Below are 7,783 nucleotides of genomic sequence, written 5' to 3' on the forward strand. Positions count from 1 at the left end.
TGGCCACGCCCATGCTTGGCCGACCTCTCTTATGTTGACCAATCAGGTTTCTCTAAACTTGCGACAGTATTAAAAGAGGAAAAAGTGCGCCAGAAGGTCATAAAGCCAATTGGCTTCAAAAAAATCACACCAACATGCCAATGGCATGACAAACATGCCAATGGCATGCTAAACGCACCATTCCGTTCCGCATACTAATGGCATGCCAAACATGCCGTGCCAAGCCGATGCACTAAACGTGCATACCAAAGGTGCTACTTTGCCGCAGTAGCAAGCCAAACGTGGAAACATACCATAAATAGTGCATTAACGTGCCAACCCACATTTTGTTCGTGGCCAACGCCATAACAGACTTCAATGTGGTTATCCTAACCAGAAACACGACATTGCATGGTCGAAACTCTAATTTCCAGTCATGGAACAAATTATGCCACTTCGGGCCCCACAACATGCCACGAGCCGTGCGGTACCCAGGAAGCCTAATAAAGACGCCATATCATAGCCACCCGTGGCAATCCTTGCTCCTGTGGCCGTTTCCATATGATGGCATGGCTATGGTTCCTTTGGCGTGGCTATGGCACCATTTGCACAAACGTCGATGCTCCACAGCCACATGCCACATGTAGCATGTCGTATGCACTAATTAGGGTTTTGGCACGTCAAACCCTAATTTAGGCAAAATTTCTACGCCAACCAAGCCAAGTAACGTTTTTCAGAGCATTGGGATTGATGTAGCAACATGGCCAATGTTTCCGGAGCCATATTTAGGTCTAACACCAATATGCCAAAACAGCTGCCACGGCTACGCCACTTTCCCACACCTTCAGAATTAACCATTCTGGTCTCAACACCTTCTTCGCTTCCCTCCCTAAGACCAACCCTTCTCCTTCACTTTGTAACCGAAACAAGACTATAATGGCCATTTCTTGGTTTAGGCAAGGATTGTACAGATTGATCTCTCGAAACTAAAAGTACTCCCGTGAAGTGCATTTGTTTTAGGTTTAAACTCGTTTCTCATCCACACACCCAAATTACCAAAACCAGCAGAAACAGTTTTTACCCATAAAGAATACTTCAGAAACTCAGATGGATCCTTATCAAGATATCTGGGAGATGAAGAAGCACAACTACAACTTAAGCGTGTTCACGATGAAATCTGCCGGCGGACACTAGTGGTGACTTTTTACCGACGTCTTCAACGCCTGAGATACTAATGGTCAGATATAGAGACCCAATCCCGAATGCTGCAACGGTCTTTCTCAAATTGTCAGGCGCCACCACATCAACTGGAAATTCTAACATCCAATTATGATGAGGATTGGTGGGAAACATAAATCATTTACCTGCGTGATGGTGTGCTTCCTATTAAGAAAAAAAGACTCAATTAAGATAAAGCAGAAATCCAAGAGGTTCATATTTTATGAAGGAATCTTATCTGGCAAGAGCTTTGGAGGAGACCTGTTACGATGCTTGGCAAAGTCTGAAATCCCGACTATGTTAAGGGAAGCACATGAAGGTGAACATTAAGGAAAAAATAAATTATTTCTCCAGGTACATGAAAAGTACTACTAGACAACTATGGAGGATGATATGTCAGCGTTCGTTCAGAAATGTCATCAGTGCCAGGTCTACGAGAATCTTATCCATACACCCTACGTTCCCCTTCATTTAGTAAGTAGCCCGCGGCCTTTCTACAGCTGGGGACTGGATACTATTTGGAAAATCAATACCCTATCGTCAAAGCAACACGAGTACATTATAACTCCAACAAAGTACTTTACCAAATGGGTTGAAGCTATCCTTCTCAGAGGAACCAATGGAGCGACTATCGCAGCATTCATCAAGGAATACATCATTTATCGGTTCGGCGTTCCTAAGAACATCATTAGTGATAATGGTACCCCCTTCGCCAATTAGAAGGTACAATACTTACTTGAAGGATACGGTGTCAGGCAAGTTTTTTCTACTCCTTACTACCCTCAGGGAAATGGGAAAGACGAGAGTACCACCAAGACTTAATTCGAATTCTTAGTCGGACAATGCACGATAACCTAAGACATGGCATGAGAAATTTCTTATGGAGTTATGGGCGTATCGGACTGCACCTAGGATCTCCACTGGAGTCTCTCTTTACTCACTAGTCTATGGCACCGACACCATTCTCCCAACAGAGATCAAAATCTCATCGGCCAGGATTGCATCAGCAAGTGGGGTCCAATGGAACGGTACTGAAACATCAAACTCTAGGATAACAGAGTTAGACACTTTGGATTCCAGAAGAACTAAGGCGGAAGAGCACGCTCAGTCTTACAGAAAGAGATATTTCTTAGTACGCAAGGAGATCCTGTGCTGAAATAAATTGAGAATCTTTTAATTAAGGTTTTTGGTTTTATATGCTTTAATTACCAGCAATTAAATGCATATCTCTAGAGAATAATAATTAGTAATGTGCATTTACTAATTGGAGATTTTCTATTGAGAGATTTCGGAAATATTGGACAAGCATTTATTGGAATTACGAAAACCAAATTTTGCTATTATCTTGAGAGTATTTTCGGTTTTGGAAATTCCTTGATGTCCAAACATCCTTGGTCTATAAATACCTAAGTTTGCATTTCTAGCAAACTATCCTAAGATCCAAGCAAACTTCATTTCTTTTTGTTTCTGGTGGAGCCGTCTATTCGGAGAGGAAAATATCTTAATTAGGTGAAATCTCTTATGACCGCTCGTTTAAAGACTTCTGTGGGATCAAGAAGATCTACGAGTACCGTTGGTGGGAAACTAGATAATTGCAGTTCTATTAGTTTTCGATTGATTTGATTAACTAACGGTTGTTGAAACTTTGATTTCACCTAGTTTGTTTATTCTTCAGAATCTTCTCTTCTGATATAAGATTCACTCAAACTAGATCGAAATATCGACGGGATCTTTAGAACTGTTGTTAGATTTAAAGACATCTTTTCATAATCCATCGTTAACAGACTCCATTATATGCGTGATTAATCATAAGAGATTCAAGTGGTGTTGTGCGGGTTATTGAATATTAAAGAAGATTTGAAGACGAAGAAGATTTCTTATTGGTTTTCGTATCTTGTTGTGTGCACAAACCTTGATCGGATGGGATCCAACTAGAATCACATTTATTCGATTGATTAGTTGCATGAGATCGACGTCGCTTTATAGTTTCTCTTTGAGATCTATATTGATTGATTGTGAATCTAGACTTGACTATTTCGATAGTTAAAGTTAGTTTGATCTAACCAGGCAAAGGAGTTTATTAGATTAAACAGAAGAGCCTTTGCGTATGACTTAAGATATCATTATCTTTAAAAGAATCTAACAAGTTGTTATCAAACAGATTCGTTGTTCCTTTGATGTTTGGAATACGATCCAAAGGAATTGTACCAGCGTGTGACTCTTGAAGCGCAGGGATACTGAGGAACCTTAGTAGCTAGGAGTAGTCTGCTTGGTCTCAATTATACGAAGTTTTTTTAGATTGTGTACAACGGATTAATTCCGAGAGTAGTCAATTTTGGACTAGGCCCCGAGGTTTTTCTGCATTTGCAGTTTCCTCCTTAACAAAATCTTGTTGTGCCATTTACTTTACTTTTTCACATTATAATTGTTTTATTATAACTAAAGTAAATTGAACTTTACGTTAACTCCGTATTACTTGATAGTGATCCTATAGTTTGGCTAAGTCCAAATCTATTATCAAGTAACATACTTCGTTGTTGTATTGTCTTGATATTGTATCCATAGTCAATCACACAAGTTATCTTGTTGTTGTATTGTCTCGATCTCATATACATAAAGAATCACATGAAGTGTGAACCGATTAGTTGTATTGTCTCGACTCTTTCCATAGACGATCACTTTCGGTAGAAGACTTACAGGTTGAAACAAAAAAATTATGGTGTATTCGGGTACCCTCATCTTTTCAGTTGTACCTTTTTTTTGGAAGCATTCTTTTCTTATCATGAACATGAATTTTCAATCAAGTGTTTATCAGTCGTAGGCTTTATTCTTGATTTCAGAAAAGAATTACGAGACCAATTTCCATTGACCCTTTTTGAGATATTATCTCAATATCTTGATGTACGCTAACCGATTCCTTCATAAGTTTAGGTTTACTTTTCTTATTTCGACTCATATCTTATAGGTTGGATCGCACCAAAAACAAATTGTTATATATTTTCGTGTTTGCCTTCTCTGATACCAAGTGAAAATACGAAGTTACCCAAGTACACCACAATCTTCTTGTTTCAACCTATAAGTCTTCTACCGAATGTGATCGTCTATGGACAGAGTCGAGACAATACGACAATTCGGTTCACACTTTGTGTGATTGACTATGGATACAAGATCGATACAATATAACAACAAAGTATGTTACTTGATAATAGGTTCGAAAATAACCAAACTCTATAGGATCACTATCAAGTATTACGGAGTTAACGTACTTGTGTATTTTACTTAATTATAATGCGGAAATCAAAGTAAAAGACACAACAAGATTTTGTTAACAAGGAAACTGCAAATGCTAAAAAAAAAAACGGACCTAGTCCAGTTTTGAATACTCTCAGAATTAAGCCGCTATACAAAATATAATATCAACTTCTTATAGTTGAGACCAAGCAGACTACATGTAGATAATTAGTTCCTTTAGTATCCCTACGCCTTCGATTTCTAGAGTCACGCACGTGAATAGAAAGTCCTTTGGATTGTATACCAAACATCAAAAGAAGAATCTGTTTGGTAACCACTCTAATCAATCTTGCTACAAGATATAGATGATTCGTTGACAAGCTTCTTTTCAAGCCCTGAAAATACTTCAAGGGATTCTGGTGGAGGTTTATATAGAATTTCTTCTACAGATTTCAAATCAATCATGGAAGAGAATTCTGAAATCCCTGGATTTGGTGGTGCATTTATTGAGATAGCACTACTGTCCATAGAGTCATATCGCTACAAACACAGACTTGTAAGGTCTTGAACGTGTTTGCCTGCTCTGATACCAATTGAAAAAGCGGGGGTCTAACAACCACACCCAATATTTCGCTTAGAAATCTGTATGGACAAACTCCAATATACTTTCTAGGGAATCAACTAGACAGTCAGACTCAATCTAGAAAAAAGTATATCAAAGAGTTTATATCTCAATCTCTCGATTTGATATATACTCAAGCAAATAGAAATCTGCGAGTCTTTATCAAATACTAGAGAGATAACTTGGATGGTACCAAAGACCAATATCCAAGTGTCAATCAATTTAAATCAACAACCAAAAGTTCGGATATTCTAATTTATTGAACAACGCACAACCTGTGATATTTCAATTATATAACAAAATATAATGCGGAATAGAAATAACACAGACACCATAATTTTTTTAACGAGGAAACCGCAAATGCAGAAAAACCCGGGGACCTAGTCCAGATTGAACACACACTGTATTAAGCCGCTACAGACACTAGCCTACTAAAAATTAACTTCGGTCTGGACTGTAGTTGAACCCCAACCAATCTCACACTTATCCAAGGTACAGTTATGCTCCTACGTTTCTGATCCCAGCAGGATACTACGTACTTGATTCCCTTAGCTGATCTCACCCATAACTAAGAGTTGCTACGACCCAAAGTCGAAGACTTTAATAAACAAATATGTATCACACAGAAAAGTCTACGGTAATAGATAAATTCGTCTCCCACGAATATACCTATGAGTTTTGTTCCGTCTTTTGATAGAAATCAAGGTGAACATGAACCAATTGATAAACCGGACTTATATTCCCGAAGAATAACCCAATATTATCAATCACCTCACAATAATCTTAATCGACGCGGCGAAAGAAGATATTTTGGAATCACAAACGATGAGACAAAGATGTTTGTGATTACTTTTTATCTTGTCCTATCAGAGATATAATCTCAAGCCAATTCTTTCAATTGAACTCGTACGATAGAAAATGGCAATATCAGATCACACAACTACGAGAAAGTAGTATCGGTCTGGCTTCAAAATCCCAATGAAGTCTTTAAGTCGTTAACCTGGTTTAGAAGAAGAAACCAACGGTCAAAGGAGAATCGACTCTAGCTTAGCACAACTAGTATCACACAGAATGTGTGGGGATTAGGCTTTCCAGTTGCTAGAGTTCTCCCTTATATAGTCTTTCAAATCAGGGTTTGCAATCAATGTTAGATTGGTAACAAAGCATTCAATATTCACCGTTATATGAAAACCTGATTAGATTCAAGCAAATATTTATCAACCGTTAGATCAAAAACATATCTTGTTATACACAAATGAAATGCACGTTTCTAGGCTTGTGTAACCGTACCCAAACTTGTACATTAGTTGGTTCAAAAATAGTTAACCAAATGGTTAGCCATATGATCACTTTCATATCAACCATATTCTTCTTCACCATAACTAGTTCAAATGACTCAAATGAACTAGTTAGAGAGTTGTTCAATTGCAAGGAAATCTTATGTACTACACAAGACACAATTGAAGGAAAAACGATGTGATTCACTCGAATCGGTTCATGAACTATATAGCCACGGTTTGCAATTGCATTACTTAGTTTATATAAGAATAAGTTCACAATCATCGTTTTTAGATATAACCTACTCAAGTTCGCGGACTGGGTATGCGGAATCAAGTTCCAGGATGGAGTTTACAAACTCCAGCAGAAATTCTCGGGTCGAGAACTTCCGCCAGTTCGCGGACTTAGCTCATGCACTACTCCGGTTCTCTTGATCAACAAAGTTCGCAAACTTCGGTTCAAGGAATAAGGACTTATACATATATGTGTTTCCACAACAATGCTTATATCCTCTAATGGTTATATTATTTGCTCGTACCTTTGTCATTTTGTGACCAAAAGGGGGAGAAATATATGGATTAAACAAGTGATGTGATTCATTAAGAAAATGACAATGGTGCTAAAACGTTATATCTAACAAAAGAGTAAAGCATTGACCAAGGGGGAGAAAAATATATGATGATTTGTAGTTATATGGACTACAAGAGGAAATAACAAAGGTGTGCGGATTGAAAATCTACCTATCTCACCTTTAGGGGGAGTATTAGCTTTGTTATTATAATGTCAACATCGGCATTTATGGATTGAATATATGCAGGTTATGTGCTGTTGAAACTTGGAATCAAGCGTATGTATAATGAATTCTTGCAATTTGTTTATCCATATGATGTAAGAGTTTTTCACTAAAATTGGCAAAGGGGGAGATTGTTAGAGCATTGCTCGGTTGAACCCACCAAGCATTGGTATGTCAAGTTCAGTTGTCATATTTTAGTGACCAAAACTCATTTAAAGAGTCGCTTGATTATTTACTAGAGTCAACTTCGTATAGGTTAGCTAGAAAGTTATTAGGATATGATACTTACAAGTATTAATCGAAAACTTGAAGAATGCGATGAAGTAAATAGCTACATCGACGACATCATCCTTCCTCTTGAGGTTAGTAATATTTTGACTTGAACTGTTTCATTCCTAATGTATCTTTCAAGTCGTGATATATTGAAAACATAACTGCGAAGCTGTGAATGATTATACTCTAGTTATACATAGTATTAAGGAATTTAGAATACGAAGTATAACGCCTATCTTTTGAACTTCGTATATAAGACATCGACATGATCATATGAATGCTATTGTGATTATGTATGGGTATGAGTGAAGATTTCGTCCTAGGAAACAATGTTTTACATTCATTTAAAGGAAGCACAATTCATAAACTTGTTTTGTGAATCGAAAGGG

The sequence above is a fragment of the Papaver somniferum genome, unplaced genomic scaffold (assembly GCF_003573695.1).
Source record: "Papaver somniferum cultivar HN1 unplaced genomic scaffold, ASM357369v1 unplaced-scaffold_118, whole genome shotgun sequence".
Classification (NCBI taxonomy): Eukaryota; Viridiplantae; Streptophyta; class Magnoliopsida; order Ranunculales; family Papaveraceae; genus Papaver; species Papaver somniferum.